Genomic DNA, 22,474 nt, shown 5'->3' with positions numbered 1-22,474 from the left:
TTATGAAAGACAAAATATGTTTGCATGTGAAATCTGGCATTTTATCTTCATCACATGGACTGAATCCCTATGGACAAGGGGAGTGGACTACAAATGTAAATGAGCTTCCTGAGGTAAAAGTATGACACGTGTTTGAAGTCACTGCATTTGATCCGTAGATCTAACAAAACAATCCAGTGCTTAGCTGGAAAACATAATTTTAAGCATCTTGTTTCATCATTTTAGAGAAGGGGTTGTAGCCAAAATAGTGCTCTGGTCCGAACCAAAGGTCCATGGTACAGACCAGTAGTCCAGGCAACAGTGTAAATTTGTGGTCAGGACCACTAGGGGGGGTTGGGCTCAATGGTCCTCCACTGGTCCAGAGTAAGTATCATGGTGTAATTACCGGTCCTTTCCCCTAGAGGGCATCTAGCTCAATGGTCAATGTGGTCACCTTAAGGCTGATTTATACTTCGAAACTAGGTCTTCTGCGTAGGTGTCGCAGTGAATGCAGAAACGTCCCCATCCCCTCCGCAGACACTCTGCTGCACCGCTCCCTAATTGTAGGTGACCGCAGACACTGCTGCAGACAGAAGGCCTCTGATTGATCAAATTAATATTTCCTGTTAAGTACCTTACCAGCTTGTTTTGTTTGCATGACCACCATTGTGGAAAACGACTCGTGAAGATTGACCAGCTAGAAGAACGAGGAGTGCGAGAACCCTGGGACCCTTTTTCCACCTGGATCCCCGCTCTTTTTTGCCCTCATGTCCCTCCGTTGTCGAATAAACTTGCCCCCATTTCCTCACCGCGTCAGCCGTATCTAGACCCACGGTTAGTTCGTGATTGTCCCTCTTGCGTTATGGCTTGGAATAAGATAGCCATGCTTTGAGTATATATAATTGAGTATAAATAAAAAATGTCTGCATTATACCTGCGACAGGCTGACTGGTGCGGGAGTATTACCAGCGTTTTACTAATGAAAAGAGAGTGGAAAACCAATTTCCAAACCAATTTGTTAAACTAAGTTTAATATTTCTGATACCCCCTTTTTTTGCTCTGTTTATTCATCCTGATTGTATTTTCTATTTTGGTTTATCCATCTGGTTACCTTTTGTTCTTGTAATTAATGAATAAATTGACATAATATGTGTGATAACTGTCCACTATCAGTGGACTTAATCTTATTTGATGTATCTTGTACCATGCTGAATGCTTTGAATGAATTAGTAAATCAAAGACAATTATCAACTTGTCTCTGTTGGTGTTGGTCTCTTCCTCTTTGATAAATGAAAATCTGAAACTAACATCCAGCTTGATGTTTTCTCAGGAAACAGTCAGATTGGCATGTGGATCCTGGAATGAATCCTGAAGCTACAATCTTTTAAGGAATGGAAGATGTTTTCAAGGAGAGTTTAAAATAGAATCGGATCGAATATGTGAGTCTCAGACATGTAGAGACTGAACTGTCCATTTAACAGTAAAAGCGTTTCTGTGACGGACACTCAACATAGAATGACCGAGGATCCATGAGGGATGTGGAATCCAGGATATAGAGGTTCGCTGAACGAGGTTTGGAAGGTGTGGAGTTTGATCAGTGAGTCAGGGGTGACTTCGTAGAAGGACAAAATGCCAGCAGGAAAGTCCACATACACTGCTACTCTGTTAGAGATGGTAGAGGAGGAGGATGTAGGTTTTCCACTATCATTATGCCAGATAAAGTAACCACTATCAGAGCACCTAAGAATCCAGGAATGATCATTTAATCCAAATAAACAATCCTTATGATCTCGCATACTGATTCTTCTGTAACTCACTGATATATCAACTCCTCCTCTCCACTCAACCTCCCAGTAACAGCGACCAGTAACACCAGTTCTACACAACAGCTGAGGATCTTTAAATCTGTCTGGATGATTAGGATATGACTGAAGCTCCTTCACATGTGTCACTTTCCTGTTGTCTTCAGACAGTTTCAGATTTCTGCTCACTGTGTTTGTGTCGATTATGAGCTGACAGGAATCTAATGGAGAGCAGAAACATGAACCAGCTGCAATTGTTTCTCATTTATTGACAATTTGATAATGACTCCTAATTGGGTGAGAAGATGGTTTGAAAATGCTGATGTTATTAAATCAAATAAGAAAATACACTTACACCTCCATGGCCCTGGTGTCAACCATCTAATTGCAGCAGGCTCCACCCTAAATGGAGAAAAGGTTTCAGACCATCACTCCCTGTTAGCATGCAAAATATACTGCCTTACACTTAGAAAGGAGCTGTTCAACATTTAGAAAGATCCTCTTATAAAATATAAAAGAAATTAAGAAGAGTGGACAGCAGACAGACAATTTCACTGTGATAAGTGATAATGGAAGCATTGCAAATGGCAGTGGATGTACTATGAACAGTTGATATTGCTGTTAGTGATGTGTGCATAGATATTAAATTATCCATAACTCCAAAAACAGATTCAGGCTCTAAAGTTGATCCTAATATCAAAGCATTTGATATTAAATTATTTATAGAGGAACTTCGTTTTTTTTACATTGTGCCTTGATTTTACGTATTACATCATGATATATTCACCCATGTAGGTTTTGTGTCATTTGGAGCCGTTCCGCAGATATTCCGTTAGGTTATATCCAAATAACGTCTTCCAATGGGCAAACGACTTGAAGGCACAAACTGAACTGTTCACAATTTATTCTTTATGGTACACCAGCATTCATAATATGTTGTTGAATCACTGTCCCCCAGACATCCGCGGTTATTTTTTTTTATATTTATATGTTTTAAAAGCAGTGGCGCATGTATGACGTCATCCACGCGCGCCAGCTACCATTCCTTCATCCTGTCCGCTGAACTGCTGCTAGTTTTAATCACATGCCTGGAAGATGTCTAGTGCTACTACCACAGATGATCACGCTCTGGAAATGGAATTGAGCGATTCAAATTAGATAGCCGAATGAATAGAAGGGGTAGAGCGTAGCTGCCTGTGGCCCGGGCTTCCTGTTACGACTCCAGTTTGCATGCACGGATAATGTCATACACACGCCACTTTGTTTTTAAAACAAGTGCCACTGAGCATTGGTGTTGTGGGATGCCTCCTTCTCCCATATGTTCCTCCAGTACTGTTCAGTCTCAGCCCTGGGTGGATCTGATCTTGTATTATTACCCTGCCACTGTGAGTACACTTTGGATGGGTTGGTGGAGAACATCTGGTTTATTCTCCTGGCTTCTGCTTCTCCATTGTATCTCTTTAAGCGGGTGGCCAGGGCGGTGAGTCTTTGTTTGGCAGTTTCTAGAGCCTCAGGAATCGACAGCTTGTTGTACTTAGGTAACCTCTTCCCTACACCTTTCTGTAGGTGTGACAGCTGACTGACCTCTCTTCGTGTTGCCTTGATCTTGGCCTCCAGCCTTCTCCTCCATGGGGGGTAATGCTCTTTGTGGCCTGTGGTGTTTATCTTATAGCCAAGCATCTCTAGGATCACTTTAGCTGTGGCGTAGATCAGCTCATTGGTCTCAGTTATACCTTTAGTAGGGATAGTCTGTAGTGCTGCATGTACATCTTATAGAAGACTTTCATAGGGTACTCTGTCACTCAGCCTTGGCAGTCTTGGTCAATGTACTAGGAGTTCCAGCTTGGTTATGATCTGCAGTCGTAGGTCAGCCGCCCTTACGTTTAGTGGGCTTGTTGTTGTTAATGGGGCTTGGGACCCAATATCTGGGTGTTGGGATGATGAAGATGATGAAATCTCCCTGTTGACCTGTTGTCCTGACTCCCCCTTGCTGCAGCAGTTATACCTCATCAATTTCTAGTTGTCATAGGAGCTGCCGTTTGCAGATGTTAGAACATTGAGCTAGGAGTGTATATATATACAGTGGGGCAAAAAAGTATTTAGTCAGCCACCAATAGTGCAAGTTCTCCCACTTAAAAATATGAGAGAGGCCGGTAATTTTCATCATAGATATACCTCAACTATGAGAGACAAAATGAGGGGAAAAAAATCCAGAAAATCACATTGTCTGATTTTTAAAGAATTTATTTGCAAAATATGGTGGAAAATAAGTATTTAGTCAATAACAAAAGTTCATCTCAATACTTTGTTATATACCCTTTGTTGGCAATGACAGAGATCAAACGTTTTCTGTAAGTCTTCACAAAGTTTTCACACACTGTTGCTGGTATTTTGGCCTATTCCTCCATGCAGATCTCCTCTAGAGCAGTGATGTTCTGGGGCTGTCGCTGGGCAACACAGACTTTCAACTCCCTCCAAAGATTTTCTATGGGGTTGAGATCTGGAGACTGGCTAGGCCACTCCAGGACCTTGAAATGCTTCTTACGAAGCCACTCCTTCGTTGTGTTTGGGATCATTGTCATGCTGAAAGACCCAGCCATGTTTCATCTTCAATGCCTTTGCTGATGGAAGGAGGTTTTTCACTCAAAATTTGACGATACATGGCCCCATTCATTCTTTCCTTCACACGGAGTATCGTCCTGGTCCCTTAGCAGATAAACAGCCCCAAAGCATGATGTTTCCACCCCCATGCTTCACTGTAGGTATGGTGTTCTTTGGATGCAACTCAGCATTCTCTCTCCTCCAAACACGACCAGTAGAGTTTTACCAAAAAGTTCTATATTGGTTTCATCTGACCATATGATATTCTCCCAGTCATCGTCTGGATCATCCAAATGCTCTCTAGCAAACTTGAGACGGGCCTTGACATGTACTGGCTTAAGCAGGGGGATACGTCTGGCACTGGAGGATTTGAGTCCCTGGCGGCGTAGTGTGTTACTGATGGTAGCCGTTACTTTGGTCCCAGCTCTCTGCAGGTCATTCACTAGGTCCCCCCGTGTGGTTCTGGGATTTTTACTCACCGTTCTTGTGATCATTTTGACCCCACGGGGTGAGATCTTGCGTGGAGCCCCAGATCAGAGGAAGATCATCAGTGGTCTTGTATGTTTTCCATTTTCTAATAATTGATCCCACAGTTGATTTCTTCACACCAAGCTGTTTACCTATTGCAGATTCAGACTTCCCAGCCTGGTGCAGGTCTATAATTTTGTTTCGGGTGTCCTTTGACAGCTTTCTAGTTTTGGCCATGGTGGAGTTTAGAGTGTGACTGTTTGAGGTTGTGGACAGGTGTCTTTTATACTGATAACGGGTTCAAACAGGTGCCATTAATGAAGGTAACGAGTGGAGGACAGAGGAGCCTCTTACAGAAGAAGTTACAGGTCTGTGAGAGCCAGGAATCTTGCTTGTTTGTAACTGACCAAATACTCATTTTCCACCATATTTTGCAAATAAATTCTTTAAAAATCAGACAATGTGATTTTCTGGATTTTTTTTTTTTTCTCATTTTGTCTCTCATAGTTGAGGTATATCTATGATGAAAATTACCGGCCTCTCTCATCTTTTTAAGTGGGAGAACTTGCACTATTGGTGGCTGACTAAATACTTTTTTGCCCCACTGTATATATGAATGTAGGAATGCCGGGAGATCCATGTGCTAAAGACACTATGACAAGAAGCACTAAGGCTCCTAATTCTATTCCCTTCCTTACTGCCAGCACTTATCATGGTGACCCCTGGGACGCTTCTCTTTGATTCAGGTGTAAAAAGGATCTAAAAATTACAGGACATCTGACCTTGTTGACTAAAGCTAAAGACCCTTGTCCTATGGGCTGTACAGATGCACAGTGCTACAAGCATACATCTTTGACACTGATTTAGACAACAGGGCATAAAAAGTAGAGCCTATGGCAAATCAAGGAAGTATTTATTAAGTTGTTCCTGAATAGTAAGTCACAGTTATATCAGTAGCCTGTTGCTGGTGTTAGCCTGTGCTATATTATGAACAACCATCTTTGTGACAAACAACCAATACAAGTTACAAAATCTTTTACTCATAACTCTCTATCTGCATGTTTTTAAATAAAAAAAACTATAAATTCCTTTTCAGTGTGGCTGGGACATTCATTTCAATTCAGTTTATTTCTAAAGTACCAATTCACATCATCCCAGGCACTTTCATGGGACTTTACAGACTATTCAACCAAATCATACGTCAGATAGGTTTAAAGTTTTCCATATAAGGAAAACCAGGTGATTGCTTTAACTCATTGACTCTTCAGCAATCCCTCACTACAAGCATGCTTGTAGCGACAGTAGAAAATAAATCTCCCTTTTAACAGACAATCTATATTGTCTTAAAAAAAGTTAAAGAAGCTAAAGGGTCTCTGACTTATGAATCATTACTTTAGGATGGATCAGAAATCAAAAAGGTTAAGAATCTGTCATCTCTCTTCGTCCTCTGACGTGGGGGCTGACTCGGAGCTTATCTGCCTGGCTGTGTGTTTCCTGGACGGGACTGTCTGTGGAGTTGGTAGACAGTTGCCTTCTGTATCTCTGCTTCTTTCTGTATGTCTGCTTCTGTGTTATTGAACCCCAGTCAGCCTTGGCAGATAGCCACTCACGCTGAGCCTGGATCTGGTGGAGGTTTCTTCCTGTGTAAAAAGGAGTATTCCTCTCCACATGCTTCATGCATGCTTGGTGTGAAGGTGCCTTTGAAATAATGAGTTGATGCAATCAACTGGTTTTCCTCAAATAGAAAACTTTGAATCAATTTGACTGTAGGATCTGGTTGAATTGTAAAGTGCCTTGAGATGATGTGTTGTAAATTAGCGTTATATAATAATAAACTGAATTTTATTGAATTCAAAGATTATTCATTTCAAAGGTTATTAATTTCAAAATATGTTAATAAAACATTGTCTTACAATTCTTCTCTTGGATTTTCATTGTGAATTGGTTTGAGAGCATTCCAATTGTTCTAAACTAGTTAAAAACAAATTTAACTTCATTCCAAACTTTTGAAGAAATACTCAACTCAATGTTCTCAAATCTAAAATCCAAGCCATATTTTGATAACATGTATAATTTGATTGATTTTGGTTTTCAGCCAATTCGTGTCTTTCTTTAGGTCCCCATACTTTCTCTACCCCTGCAGTAGATTCTTTCATACCTGAGATCTTCCAATTTCCAGTGTGGATTCTTTTGTCCGGCCAAAAGCAGTTCCACCCCAGAGTCTCCTGGATAGTTGCAGCTCAGGTCCAACTCTTTGAGATGGTTGGGATTGTGGTGTAGAGCAGATTCCAGAGAAACACACCCTTCCTCTGAGATTAGACAGCCTGACAATCTGTGGACATAAAGTTCAGCACACGTGATGTGAGCATCAGAAGGTTGAGGTAGAACCCGAATTCTATAATATCAATTTTAGGGGGAAACTGAAAACAAATTAGTCATAAACATGTACAGAAAAATATGACGAAAACTGTATTTTGTTCCATAGATAAATGTAACATTCGACACAACTAAACTGAAAACTAGCTTACTAGAGCTCCCCTGATAAGGAACCTGGAAACTGACATGCACTGAAATAAAATCTTCCTTCAATCAAAAACCTTCAAACCAAAATCAATAAAATAACATTTATTTATTTTACAGCAGATAATAGACACCATTGATATTTAAACAAGACTAAGTACATTGTACCTGAGGGTTTCAAGTCTGCAGTTTGGATTCTTCAGTCCAGCTGATAGAAACCTTACTCCTAAATCTCCCAGATTATTGTTACTCAGATCTAGTTCTCGGAGTCTGGAGGACTTGAGGCTAAGAACTGAACGCAGAGCCTCACAGCAGCTCCCTGAGAGACTACAGTCTTTCAGTCTGAGGGGACAATATAAGAAAATGTTGTTTAAAACATCCATCCATTCATCAGTCCATCCATCATCCATTCATCATCAATCCTTCCATTTTCCATCCGTCATCCATCCATCCATCCATCAACCAACCATCCATCCCTCCATCCGTCCGTCCGTCCATCCATCCATCCATCCATCCATCCATCCATCCATCCATCCATCCATCCATCCATCCATATACATTCATAGCAGCGTAAATTAAATGCTAGTTTTTGTATATGTTTCTTTACCTCTTTAGCACAGTCTCTACTACATCATGACTGATGTTCAGGTAAGAGTGGTATTACTGTTTGAGGTCCACAAAGTACGTTTAATGTGATGCATTTGTGTCACAATGCCCTGCAGGTCTTATGTGCCCCGCAAGGAAACTTTTCTGGTCCTTGTGACATATCCATTTCCATTGCGTTTTAGAGGTATTTATGCTATTTTGCATGCATATTTAAGAGTATAGATGTAAGACATAGATTTAAAATGTATTAAAATAATTAGACACAGAATTAACATTTATTTTTAGCGTTTGCTTCTAAATACAAGAACAAATAACCTAAATTATATAAGTGTTGTGAAAAGAGAAATGTGGCAGTAGACTTTTATTTTCTAGATTCTGTGTAGCATAATTTGTTTGTTTTTTACATGAAATGTGTAAAAAATATTTTACCTTTGTAATTTTACATAACACAGGTAAAAAACAGAAAAACTGGGCAGATTGAAAAAAACAGAAATTTGGAAAAACAGAAAATATCAAGGGAGTAAAATCTAAGATACAAAACAAGACTTACTGACCGAAGTTAAAGATTGTTTCATCTCCCAAATAGATGATCTAGACTCCAATCTACAGATTCCATCCTCACCTTTTGTAAAACAAGTGTGCAGGTGCAAAATCCATTTTTAAGATGAAAGTGAACAAGCATGGATGTTCTGTGCTGCTGTAAGTAAGTCCTGAGACTTTTTTATCAATTATCAATAGGCGCATTATTTTCATAAAGGAGCAGAATTGAAAACCTTGTACCTGATGGTTTCTAGTTTGCAGTTTTTATTTTCCAGTCCAGCAGAAAGAAGCTTCACTCCTGAATCCTGCAGCTTGTTGTTACTCAGGTCCAGTTCTCTCAGACTGGTGGACTGACATTTTAAAACCGAAGACAGAGCATCACAGCTTTTTTCTGACAGTTTACAATCTCTCAGCCTTGGGAGACAGAAAAATCTGGAATTAAACATTTAATCAAAACATTTCTATTTATTTAAATCAGTAGTCAACACTTTTCCAAAGACGGATGACCTTTTTAACCTGTCATGACACAAGTTGAATGTTTATACTATACTTTGGAGATTTGTCACTAGCAGAAAAATGCCATATGTGTCCTTACAGAGCTTTAATGGATGCTTTAACCACTGGTAGCAGTCTCAGAAGAACCTCCTCTGAAGCAGAGAATTTCTTGAGATCAAATTCATCCAGATCACTAAGGACACTAAGACAAAAGCCAGAGCTGACCACTGTGCTGGAGACAGTTTATCTGTGGAGAGCCTCCCTGAACTCAGAAACTGATGGATCTCCTGAACCAGAGAATGATCCTTTAGTTCATTCAAACAATGGAATAGCTTAATGTTGTTCTCTGCAGACACATTCTCATTGATCTTCTCCTTGATGTACTGGACTGTTTCATAGTGGGTCTCTGAACCCCCTCCTGTCTGTTTCAGCAGACCTTTTAGAAGTCGCTGATTGGTCTGTAGTGAAAGTCCCAAGAGGAAGCGTACTAACAGGTCCAGGTGTCCATTTGGACTCTGTAAGGCTTCATCTACAGCCCTCTGGTGGAGAAGCTTTAGTTTAGGCTTGAAGGGTGGATTCCTTTTAGGTTTGTTCTGCTTTACTTTCATCAGATTGACACCAGTGCAAATGAAGGTCCTATGGACATGAAGAGCAGCCAGAAACTCCTGAACAGTCAAATGGACGAAACAGAAAACCTTGTCCAGGTACAGTCCTCTCTCCTCTTTAAAGATCTGTGTTAACACTCCAGAGTAAACTGAGGCTGCTGTGATATCGATGCCACACTCTGTCAGGTCTGATTCATAGAAGATCAGGTTTCCTTTCTGCAGCTGATCAAAAGCCAGTTTTTCCAGAGACTCAATCATCTCCCTGCTCTCTGGTCTCCACTGCAAATCTGTCTCAGCTCCTCCATCATACTTGACCCTCTTCACTTTTGTGTGAACCACCAGGAAGTGAATGTACATCTCAGTCAGGGTGTTGGGCAGGTTTTCTTCTTCTCTGGTCTCCAGAATATCCTCTAGAACTATGGCAGTGATCCAGCAGAAGACTGGGATATGGCACATTATATGGATGCTCCGTGATGCCTTCATGTGGGATATGATTTTCTTGGCCTGGTCTTCATCTCTGAATCTCTTACTGAAGTAATCCTCCTTTTGTGGGTCATTGAACCCTCTAACCTCTGTGACCATGCAAACAAACTCAGGAGGGATCTGATTGGCTGCTGCAGGTCGTGTGGTTATCCAGAGGAGAGCAGAGGGAAGCAGTTTCCCCCTGATGAGGTTTGTTAGCAGAACATCCACTGAGGTGGACTCTGTAACATTAGTTATCTTCTTGTCGTTGAAGTCCAGAGGAAGTCGACTCTCATCCAGACCATCAAAGATGAACAGAACCTGAAAATCTTCAAAGTTGTAGATTCCTTTGGTTTCACTAAAAAAGTGATGAACAAGTTCCACTAAGCTGAACTTTATTTTCTTCAGTGCATTCAGCTCTCTGAAGGTGAAAGGAAATATTAACTGAAAGTTCTGGTGGGCTTTGCCTTCAGCCCAGTCCAGTGTTACCTTCTGGGTTAAGAACGTTTTCCCAATGCCAGCCACTCCCTTTGTCATAATTGTTCTTCCAGGAGGGAGTTTAAAGATGTCTTCTTGTGTGATTATTGTTTCGGGTCTGTGTGTTTTCCTGGATGCTGTTTCAATCTGTCTGACCTCATGTTCAACATTGACCTCTTCCGTGTCCCCCTCAGTGATATAGAGCTCTGTGTAGATCTGGTTCAGAAGGGTTGGAGTTTTTACTTTATCTATCCCCTCAGTCACACAATGGAACCTCTCCTTGAGTTGAGCTTGAAGTTTGTTTTTAACATGCTGCAAAGTTTCTAAAATAAAATAAAATAGAAACACAGTCAGTTTCTAGTCAGAATAGATCATATATTTATCCATCGGGTTAAGTCTTTGTAGAAATTAACTTACTGTTCTGCAGATTATCAGCAGGCAGCTGAAACAGGATAATACATATTGGACACATCAGACTGTTCTCATGGAGCTAAACATCAGATGAATTTTGACAAATTGAAAGCCAACTGGTGCAGAATAAAGATGTTTTACATTTACAGACCGTGTGGTGCGGTAGTCTTTGATGTTTCTCGGCAGTCAAACCACAAGATATCTCTGAGATCTCCCGATCCACTCTGTGGAGGAAGTATTAGTAAGGACATTTTAAACAGCATTTTTCCAAGACAAAGTTTCCAACAGTGTCACAATAAAAGTCATCAAAAAAGGAAGATGAGATAAAAGGATGACAAACATATTCTGAGTTGGGCTGAAAGGTACTCCTGTCCACAATGTCAGCATATTTTAGGAATGTGGAGACTGTGACTCAGAGCTTGGGGGCAGTGAAATTGTAAGCTGTGTTAGGAATCCAGTTTGTGTGGGTTGTTTTGTGTTTGTCTCTCCCTCCACCACCAGGTGGTGCCCTGTCCTCGTTGGCCCTCCTGCACACCTGCGGCTCGTTAGTCCATCACTGAGGAGTATTTGAGCCGTTGACTGCCACTCCCTCGGCGCCAGAGTGTTTGCCAGTTTAGGGTACTCTAGCCAAGCTGAGATTAGCTAAATCTAACCTGAGCCTTTGTTTCTCTGAGATTTTACTTTTTTTTTTTTGTCTTTGCCTTTCGGCAGGAAGCCTTCCTGGAAACTGGATGTTTGGCCTTCTCCCCCTGGAAGGATCGTTTTGTGTTCACACTGAGCAGGGGAAAAACCTTCTCACGACCCGTTCAAGTTCCCTATGATATCCAAGTGGCAGTCCGCTCATTTGCTCCTCAGGGTCAAACTAAAACCAACCTGTCCGCCCTCCAACGAGTTGCCCTTCCTCTGGATAAACCCACACTTTCTGGATTCAAGGGAAAGACTGAAATCCCCTCCAACGTGAGTCCCGTTACCACTGTATTCATGAACTCTATCCAGTTTCCTACGGCCCCTGAACTAACCGCTCCGGTTCACCAGCTCTCTGAGTTCCAGATTCTACTCCCTGTGGTTCTCCTCAATAAACCTGTTTAACTTTCCTCTGATTCTCTGAGGGATTTACTGCTTGTGGGTCAGATCACTTAAAAGCATCATGACAAGCTCTGTATACACCCAGCGAGCAAAAAATTGGTTGAAAAGATGCTGAAAAGACAACAGGATTTACATCCAAACTAGTCTGCATTTGGTTGAAAAGTGAAAGGTGAAAAGCCCTAACTTTGATAAAATTACCTTTACATTAGATTAGACATATTTATTCAGATTAAAAACTAAACTCAACTCAAACTGGATGCAAAGTTATATATTTTGCAATTAAATATTAATATGATAAACACAAAGTTTCATATTGATATATTACAATATTATGTTTTACAAATATTATATATTTATATAGTATATTATTATTAATATTATTATTTTTAAGGATTGCACTTTTATAATGACTATTATGATCTATAGAGGGAAATTTGTTGTAATGTGATTTACCAAAGAGAGTGAAGTTAAAGTTTTAAATAAATTTTATGTAAATTTGTATTCATTTTTGTTATTGTGAAGACTTTTTAGTGAAATCATAGTGAATGAGTATTTCATGTTGCATCTAACTACAGGCTTTTTGTCCTTATATATCTAATCTTCTTCCAAAACTCTTTTTCAAACTATGTTTTTCTATCACTATCTATGCATATGTGAACAATTGTTCTTTAATCAGTTAATGTGTCACGTATATATTGTCTATGGTGTCAAGTGCTTGGGTCAGGTCTTGTGACTTGAAAAAGTGTTATATAAGTACAGGCTACCTGCCAAGTTTGTTTTTCATAGATTTTAACCATTGTGTGGAAGCCAGCGTGTACAAGATTGGGGCCTATGTACGCAGGATTTATAAATGAGAACCCAGACCTGTTAAATATGCAATACTGCAATTTAGAAGTGTATTTTCAAGTTCTGGGTGATTCTGCCTCAAACTATACCTTGAGTTAAATACTTTACTTAAGTGAGAAAGAAATGTTTAATGATGCCGATTAAACAATTAGGCCCAAAGACCAGCAGATTAGAACTATTTAACATGATGTAAAATAACCAGCCTTTCCCCTTTTACTAAAATGCCTCTAGAAAATATTCCACAGTCACAGTTTGGCAAAAAATGAATAAGTCTATAGATTAATCTACACATTCTGATACCAGATTGAGGACTTAATTTCAACAGTAAAATCTGTTTGGTACAACTCACCTGTCTGAAGATGTAGGTCCAAACGATTTAAAATCAAGGGGACAATCCTTCGAATTATCACTTTTAAAAGATCCACAGCTGGATTCTGGATTGGATTTTTTGATTTTTGGATGGATCCTAAAAGACATGTTATAATTAAAACTAAATACTATGAGGTCCTGTTTACATACAAGCAAACACTAACATTGTGAGCCCCTGTTGAAAAGAAATGGTCAGAAACAAAAAAAAAAATGGAGATGATAGGGCTGCTCAGTGGCGCAGTGGGTAGCACTGCTGCCTTGCCTTGCAGCAAGAAGGTTCTGGGTTCAATTCCCAGCCTGGGGTCTTTCTGCATGCGGTTTGCATGTTCTCCCTGAGCATGCGTGGGTTCTCTCTGGGTACTCCAGCTTCCTCCCACAGTCCAAAAACATGACTGTTAGGTTAAATGGCTTCTCTAAATTGTCCTTAGATGCAAGTGTGTGCATGAATGCTTGGTTGCCCTGCCATAGACTGGTGACCTCTTGCCCATTTACAGCTGGAGATAGGCACCAGCACCCCTCGGGACAAGCGTGTAAGACAATGGATGGATGGAGATGATAAAAAATGTATCATCTCCATAAGAAACCGCACATATGCTGAGTGTGATTTTTCTATATGTCATATTAAATTAAGCGTTCATTTCTGCATGTTTTGCTCCTATGATAATATCGCGCATGCTCTCCTCGAGCTCCGAGGATCAGTCAAAGCGCAGCAATATGGGAGGAACAGCAGAGGCTGCAGGCTTTGCTTTGTGCAGGCCGTCTGGAGCACTGCAGGGCGGAGCAGTGACGGAGGATGTGGGATTTCGGGGTAACAGGAGAATTGGCGGAAGTGACGTTTGGACACTGTCATCAGACAACAAGTGGTAATTTATAAATATTAAATCAGGTTCCGTTTGGATTAGGCAGCAGGTGGTTCAGGATTCGGACCGAGATCCGCTAATCCGTGACCTCTGCATTAAACTGAAGCCAAGATTAATGAGTAATGTTTGTTTTAAAAATGTAAGGAATAGAAAGTACAGATACTTGTGTGAAAATGTAATGAGTAGAATTCAGAAGTAGGAAGAAAAATAGATACCTAAAAAGTGTACTTGAGTACAGTAATGAAGTATTTATACTTCGTTACTTGACACCTCTCGTAGTGAGGGTATGCTGGGAACATCTGGTAGAGCCCTAGGTCAGGGACGTGTTCTAGTCCTACCTCAGGGGAGTAATCAGAAATCTGAGTAGGCCATGTTCTGTGCCTCTATTGTTGATACGGCCACCTGTAGCTTTGACCATAAGGTCTGTGGTGACAATCCCCAAACTAGGTTAGTGGACAGTATGCTGTCAGGCTGAGGAAGGAGTCCTATTGCGGCTGGTTGGCTTGTGGGATTCCTGAGGCAGCAAGCAGGTATCAGTTAAGCGTGCCACTGCTCAGGGGGATGCAAAGGCAAAATCTCTGGCCATGGAAAAGTTTGGAGAGGCCATGGAGAAACACTAACGGTTGCACTTACAACAATTCTACAAAATGTCCGGCACCTCAGAAGGAGGAAGTAGTGCTTTTTTTTTTTACACTATTTTCATTGAGATTGGTGAGCTTCTGACCCTGAAAAAGGACATCTTTGGACAGTGGATAGAATACTTTAAGGATCTCCTCAATTTGGCTGACACGACTTCTGTGGTAGATGCAGAGGCGGGGTGCTCAGGCCTGGATTCATTCATCACTCAGGCTGAAGTCAAAACACTCCACAGTGGCAAGACTTCTGGGTTGGGTGAGATCCAAAGTGTAAAGTGTAAAGTGCCTTGAGATGGCATGTGTTGTGAATTTGGTGCTATATAAATAAACTGAATTGAATTGAAAGTACCTTAGAGCTCAAGATGTTGTCAGGCTGTCTTGGCTGACATGCCTCTTCAACATCTCATGGAGGTGTTAGACAGTGACCCTGGATTAGCAGACTGGGGTGCTGACATTAGGGTGTGTACTAGCTCTAGGGGAATCACACTCCTCTGAATGTTATTTAATCAGAGTTTTCAAAACCAGTCCACATGTGCTTTGTGGACGTGGAAAAGGCATTTGACACAGTGTCTTGTGGTGACTTGCAGAGTTCAGAGTCAGGGGTGCTTTATTGGGTTCCATCGTGTCTTTGTACAAGTGGAGCCTGGTCTGCATTGCCAGCACTATCTATGCATATGTGAACAATTTTTCGTATATAAACATTCCACAGTCACAGTTTGGCAAAAAAAAAAAAAAGTCTATAGATTAATGTACGGTACACATTCTGATACCAGATTGAGGACTCAATTTCAACAGTAAAATCTGTTTGGTACAACTCACCTGTCTGAAGATGTAGGTCCAAGCGATTTAAAATCAAGGGGATAATCCTTCGAATTATCACTTTTAAAAGACCCACAGCTGGATTCTGGATTGGACTTTTTGATTTTTGGATGGATCCTAAAAGACATGTTATAATTAAAACTAAATACTATGAGGTTCTGTTTACATACAAGCAAACACTAACATTGTGAGCCACTGTTGAAAAGAAATGGTCAGAAAAAAAAAATGAGATTACTCTCCAGTTTTAAGCAATGACTTAGTGTTATGTTTGTTATGTATATTAGTTAATAGATATTTCTCCAGCTATAAACTGAAAACAGTTTGAGACCCGGTAAGTACCTGTTTGTAGTGAGCTCCTGATATTTTTGAATATGGTTAGTATTTGGACGGAAAATAAATATAAACATTCTTCAATAAATGTCTGATTAGGCACACCTAAATTGTATCAAATGCATGTTGGTGAAAACCCAGCTAGAAATAGTTGGGCTTTCCTCCACGCATGGGCTATGGAACCCAGCTCCTTAAGAGAAGCTGGACTCTCTTCTATTATGGAGTGGCCCCCAGGGGGAACAAGAGAGCATCATTGGGTCAGCTTGTTTCCTCCCAGCTCAGCCTTCTCGTGATGGAGTTTACCCCAGTGAACAAGAGGGTCACATCCCTTCGAGTAGGGGAGAGGTTTCTGACTGTTGGTTCGGCCTATGGACTAAATGGCAGTAAGGAGTACCAGGCCTTATAAGCATCCCTGGGGGGTGTTGGATAGCGCCCCTCCCAAATATTCCATCATTCAGCTTGGGGACTTAAATGCCCATATGGGAAAAAACAGTGAAACCTAGGGGGGCAGAATAGACTTAGATTTAGACATATTTCTGATTATGTTCATGGTGGAAAATCCTGCTTCCCAGCAGTAGGTTGAGCCAAACATGCTCAAAATGTGCAGGCTCCGCCAGGTCAAGATCCACTATTGCAATCGCACCAAACAGGAAAAAGAATGGTGAGAAGATTCGGTTTGTGAAATTAAAATATAGTAACCACAGATCGGTAACTACAAATTAGTGCATAATTCTTACATATTTCTGAAAACTAACACCGTTTATTTAAAAGTTTGGATGCAAACTATTGGTTCTTTAACATACCAGGAAGCAGATTTCTCATCTCCATAAGAAACCGCACATATGCGGGATGCAGATAGGGATTTTTCTATATGTCATATTGAATTAAGTGTTCAATTCTGCATGTTTTGTTCGGTTCGGACCGGATTAGCAAGCAGGTGGGTCCGGATCCGGGCCGCGTGCTGCTAATCTCTGACCCCTGCATTAAATCGAAGCTAAGAGTAACAAGAAATGTTTGTTTTAAAAATGTAAGTGATAGAAAGTACAGATACTTGTCTGAAAATGTAATGAGTAAAAGTCAGAAGTAGGAAGAAAAATAAGTAATGGTGTAAAGTATAGATACCTAAAAAGTGTACTTAAGTACAGTAATGAAGTATTTATACTTCGTTACTGACACCTCTGGTAGTGAGGGTATGCTGGGAACATCTGGTGGAGCCCTAGGTCAGGGACGTTTTCTACTCCTACCTCGGGAGAGTAATCGGAAATCTGAGTGGGCCATGTTCTGTGCCTCTATTGTTGATACGGCCACCTGTAGCTTTGACCATAAGGTCTGTGGTGACAATCCCCAAACTAGGTTAGTGGACAGTATGCTGTCAGGCTGAGGAAGGAGTCCTATTGCGGCTGGTTGGCTTGTGGGATTCCTGAGGCAGCAAGCAGGTATCAGTTAACCGTGCTGCTGCCCAGGGGGATGCAGAGGCAAGATGGCCATGGAGTTGTGAGCTTCTGACCCTGAAAGAGCACATCTTTGGACAGTGGATAGAATACAGTGGCAAGACATCTGGGGTGGATGAGATCCGCCCAAAGTACCTTAGAGCTCAAGATGTTGTCAGGCTGTCTTGGCTGACATGCCTTTTCCCTGGATTAGCAAACTGGGGTGCTGACATTAGGGTGTGTACTAGCTCTAGGGGAATCACACTCCTCGGAATGTTATTCCATCAGTTTTTACAACCAGTCCACATGTGCTTTGTGGATGTGGAAAAGGCATTTGACACGGTGTCTTGTGGTTCCTTGCAGAGTTAAGAGTCAGGGGCACTTTATTTGGTTCCATCCTGTCTTTGTATAAGTGGAGCCTGGTCCGCATTGCCAGCACTAAGTTGGATCTGTTCCTGGTGCATGTTGGAATCAGCCAGGGTTGCCCTTCTTCACCAGTCGTTTTCAAAACTTTTATGCACAGGATTTCTAGCCGCAGCTGACGTGGTGTGGTTCGGTAACCAGTGGATCCCGCCGCCTGCTTTTTGTGGATGGCATGGTTCTGCTGGATCCCTCCTGCCAAAACCAACAGCATACACTTGGGCTGCTCACAGCTGGGTGAGAAGCATCTGGAATGAGAATCAACTCCATGGTTCTTAAGCAGAAAAAAGGTGGCCTGTCCCCTTTAGGTTAGAGGAGTTTAAGTATCTTGGTATCTGTTTACGAGGGAGGTGAGATTGATGGACGGATTGTGCAGATGCCGAGGTGTTCGAGGCACATCCAATCAGGAAGAGGCCCAAGGGACAGCCCAGGACACACTGGAGGGACTATTTCTCTCATGGCACCTTGGGCTTCCCCCAGCAGAGATTGAGGAGGTATCTCTAGACAGGGATGTCTGGGAGTCTCAACTGAGACTTCTGCCCCCGCAACCCAGTCCTAGATGAAGCTGGAGACCACAAGTTGTATTGGTGATCAAGATCCAGGAAATGTATTGGAAGTGAGTGAGTTCTTTCTGATGTATCCTGCCTTAGCTTAGAGCTCTAACAAGCAGTTTGGTGTGACTCAGTTGGTTGGTTCTGCAACATTTACCTGTTTTTTGTAAGAACCTACTGATGAAAAGCTGACCAGTCATTGTTAAGTGTGGGTGTAGCGCCAAAGTGGAACAGCAACATTTTAATGATTATGTCTTTCTTGGCCTACTATAGTGTGAATAGTGTGAGATAATGGCAGAGGGCATGTAGTTTTGATGATCTCACCTCTGGCTGTTGCTCTGGCTTTCATGTTCTCCACACAAACTGGTTTTAGAGGGAGGGGCTCCCTCCCCTCTATCGTCAAACTCATCCATGCTGCTGAAGGAGAAATATAAGAACATTCTGAATTGATGTAGGCAAAAATGAAACAGAATCATAAAATATTAAAGTTAGGAATAATCATAGTGGATCAAATAGGAAGAACAGTATGACGTTTGATTTAATTCAATACTAAATTCAAAAACACTTTATTGGTTCCTAAGACAATTAAATATTTTTCAATAATCTTTCTGCTGTGTTTAGAGGTATTTTTAATCCAAAAGTTCAACAAAGTTCAAATGCACAGGGTAGAAGCCAACCACAAATAGCATACACAAGCATAATGATGCTGGTGAGTCTCTGTGGACGGTGCTTTTTTTGAAAGCTTAAACATAAGATATAAACAACTTTTTAAAATATGTTTTAAAAAGAGGCTTTAAAGTTTCTGAATCAAGTCCCCAGTTTTTTTTTTTTGTCATACATCATTATAGTGTTACAGCACTTCAAACACAGAATGCCATTTCGATGTCAATTACAAATTTTTCAAGAAATTCTTCACTGTGTTGACATTCTCTTCCCCAAACCCTAATGTCTGGTATCATTGAAAAATAGACCTTAGTGTCCTGATCAGTGGTGTCAAGTAACAAATACTTCGTTACTGTACTTACGTACACTTTTTAGGTATCTGTACTTTACTCCACTACTTATTTTTCTTCCTGCTTCTGACTTCTACTCATTACATTTTCACACAAGTATCTGTATTTTCTGTTCCTTACATTTTTAAAACAAATGTTACTCGTTACTCTTGGCTTCGGTTTTATGTTTATAAATATTTTATGTTTATAAATATTTCACCTCATGTGCCCCATCCAATGCATATCAGTGGCGCAATCCACATCTAGTGAAAACAAGTGTAATTGGATGAGTCATATAAAGCAAACACTCTTTGCTTAGTTAAAGGGAATCATCAGAAACAAGCAGGTGTTCTTCAAACTGCAAATGCGAATTGTCTATGCCATGTTACAAAGTCGGATTCAGAAAAAGATGTTGAAATGTCTGAAAGGTAGGACACAGGTGAGAGTAGCGTGGTTACTAGACTAAATGGGAGATGAAAGGTGTTACTTAGTCTGGCCCCGATGAATAAGACAGCGGAAGATTGTTGATGAGAACAACCCGTTGTTTTTCAAACCGCTGTCTGTGCCTATTGGCCAATGCTCTGACCAACTGACTGTGACGTAGGAAGCGTGACAGGAAGCTGGTGGGGGAGAAACAAACAGCTTGTCGGTAAAACAGCGAATACGTCCTTCTCAAAAATGAATGAGCGTAGAGCCTCTCCCTGCTTACGTTTCAACAAAAACCCCAAGTCTAATCATTCCAAAACCGATTGCCGCAAGAGGGCTGCTGCAGACGGGCTGAAGTTAGCCCTGGCTGCTGTTAGTTTCAGAGCTCTGATGGTTGCTGTGGTCCTTGTTTTTTTTATTACGCATTAAATAGGTAAGTGGACCATATAGTGACGCTTTAAAGTATAATGTCCTCGCCTCAAATTATCTTAAAACGTACTTTTATTGAAAAACAGCAACAGAAACAGAACTTTCAGCTTTCAATGGACTGCTCTATTGAAAGCTGCTGCTGCCGCAGTGCATGCTACTGTGTCATGCAGCTTTGTTGTCCTGCCCTCAAAACAGTCAAAAGTAACAGCTGATTGAAGGATCTAAGGGCATAAGAAGCCATGCTTTTCTGTGTAAGTAAGGAACAAATGTAAAAAGGCATTAATCCAAGAAGAGCCTTGTAAGTAAAAGTGTACCAATGACACATCCTTCTCGTAGAGAGGGAAGGCCATCCCACCTGAGAGTACAGGTCACAGTGATGTGTCATGGCTCTACAGCTTGTAATGAACCTTAATGAAGCATGGTAAACAGAGCCCAACATTTGAAGACATAAAGAAGTAGCACTCTTATAAAAAAAAAGGTCACCATAATCTAAGATAGATAAAAACATGACAGAGACACGGTGCTTTTTTACTCCATGGAACGCCTTGGGATTCTCCCAGAGGTGCTGGCCCAAGTGTTTGGGGAGGTCTGGGTCCTACTGAAGCTGCTATGCCCGTGACTCTGGTTTCTGTCAAGTCAATGAGTCATAAATACAATCTTTTTTTAAAAAGCCTTTCACTGTTAAAAAAAATACACCATAGAAAAAAGAGATCATATTGTTTTCTATTTCAATCCCCCTATATTTACGTCCTGGCAAATCCATAATAGATTTAAAAATTCTCCTTTTTTTGGGAGGGCTACTAAGTCCTCAATAACCAACATGTTTCTTAAATCAGAAATATCATTCTTCCTTATTTAACATATAGCCCCCCTGCTTTTAACAGTAGGTTTAAAAGCATGTTCATTTTCTTTTTTGCACATCAGATATCCAGCACAAGAGAGACGCCTGGGTCCATCTGCAGAAATACTATGATATCTTTGCAGTCAAGCAAGCAGCTGAGCAGACAAAGCTAAGACATGATTGCGGATTTATTGAGATTCATGAACCTACCTTTTTTAATACATTTTAATCTAAAATGTTGAGTATAAATTTGTTTAAATTTGCAAAAACTTAACCTCTTTCAACACACCTTTATTCATTTAGCTATCATTTCAATCCCTTCTCTCAACAACAGTTATTTTACAGCTGCCATAATGAGTAGGCTGGAGAGAGAGGAACCTCTGAAAGGGTAGGGTTTGATAAATGTTTAACATTTGGGTTAAACATTTGTTAAACCGACAAACATTTTTAAACAGACAGGTACAGGCTTTAAGATTATTTATAAGGTTAACCTGATATATATAACTTCTACAAGGATGGTTAAAATGCCAAGTTGTAGATTTTAAGTATAGCTCCCGTGCTTTTCTTCATATTCTAATAAGTACACAGAATAGAACAGCAGAGATATTAAACTTTGTGTTGAAATAAGAGTAAATATTTTTTGCAAACATCAAAACCCAGTAAACAAACTGAAAATTGAAACTAAGCTTACTTACATTACAAAAAAGAAAGTCCAAAGTTTTGAAGAAAAGGATGAGGCCGTCTTCCACGTATATTTGAGACTATGAAACAGGTAGACCGTTTACTGGATAAAGGTGGAGTTTCACCTTTTGGAGTCGTGACGGTTAGGCAGGGTAGTAAAAGAGCAACAGTTGAAGCATTAGGGTTCAAAGTTTCTTTATTATCCTGCATGAGTAGTTTGGTCTACAGCTGCCAGTAGTACATCAGAACAGAGCACAATACACATACAAAACACGGGCTATGTTTATCGTTTTGATATAAAAAGTTGTAAACTACTTCTATCAGTTCCCATCATGGCAGTGTGTATCCAGTACTCTGGTGGAGGGAGGATGGCATCCCCCTTTTTAAAAATCATCCCCCTTTTTAAATGACCATCCCCCCATACCATGTTACATTTTATCACTGAATGTGTTAATTACTATTATATAACAGTAATGGCAGTAATATTGCCCTTTCAACATTTGGCAGGCTGTGCGCCTACAAGTAGCACACAGCCTGCGCTCTTCTGGACAGCATCAAAGCCAAGCAGCAGAGACAACGCAATTTGAGGGACTGTGATAACAAGAAGGGAATTTTCCGCAGGTTCCAGGTTGTAAGTTGCGGCGAGCTCCCTCCACTGCTTAGTTCGAGAAATAAGGGTTTACCATTATGCAAGTTTCTCTACGTAATCATACCTGTTCTCTGTAATTGTGGTATAAATTTCTTCTAAGTCTGGGAATTAACTATTAATTTGAATTTATCTGTCCCCCAAAAC

At 40.7% G+C, this 22,474-nt stretch overlaps 1 pseudogene; it reads right to left on the bottom strand.

Annotated features, from left to right (window-relative positions):
• Positions 1 to 725: 725 nt before the first annotated feature.
• On the bottom strand, positions 726 to 21,772 carry LOC119780770 (annotated as a pseudogene).
• Between the last annotated feature and the right edge of the window lie 702 nt (positions 21,773 to 22,474).

The sequence above is a fragment of the Cyprinodon tularosa genome, unplaced genomic scaffold (genome assembly GCF_016077235.1).
Source record: "Cyprinodon tularosa strain WSP-4 unplaced genomic scaffold, ASM1607723v1 ctg166, whole genome shotgun sequence".
Classification (NCBI taxonomy): domain Eukaryota; kingdom Metazoa; phylum Chordata; class Actinopteri; order Cyprinodontiformes; family Cyprinodontidae; genus Cyprinodon; species Cyprinodon tularosa.
This window is presented reverse-complemented; position numbering and strand designations above follow the sequence as displayed.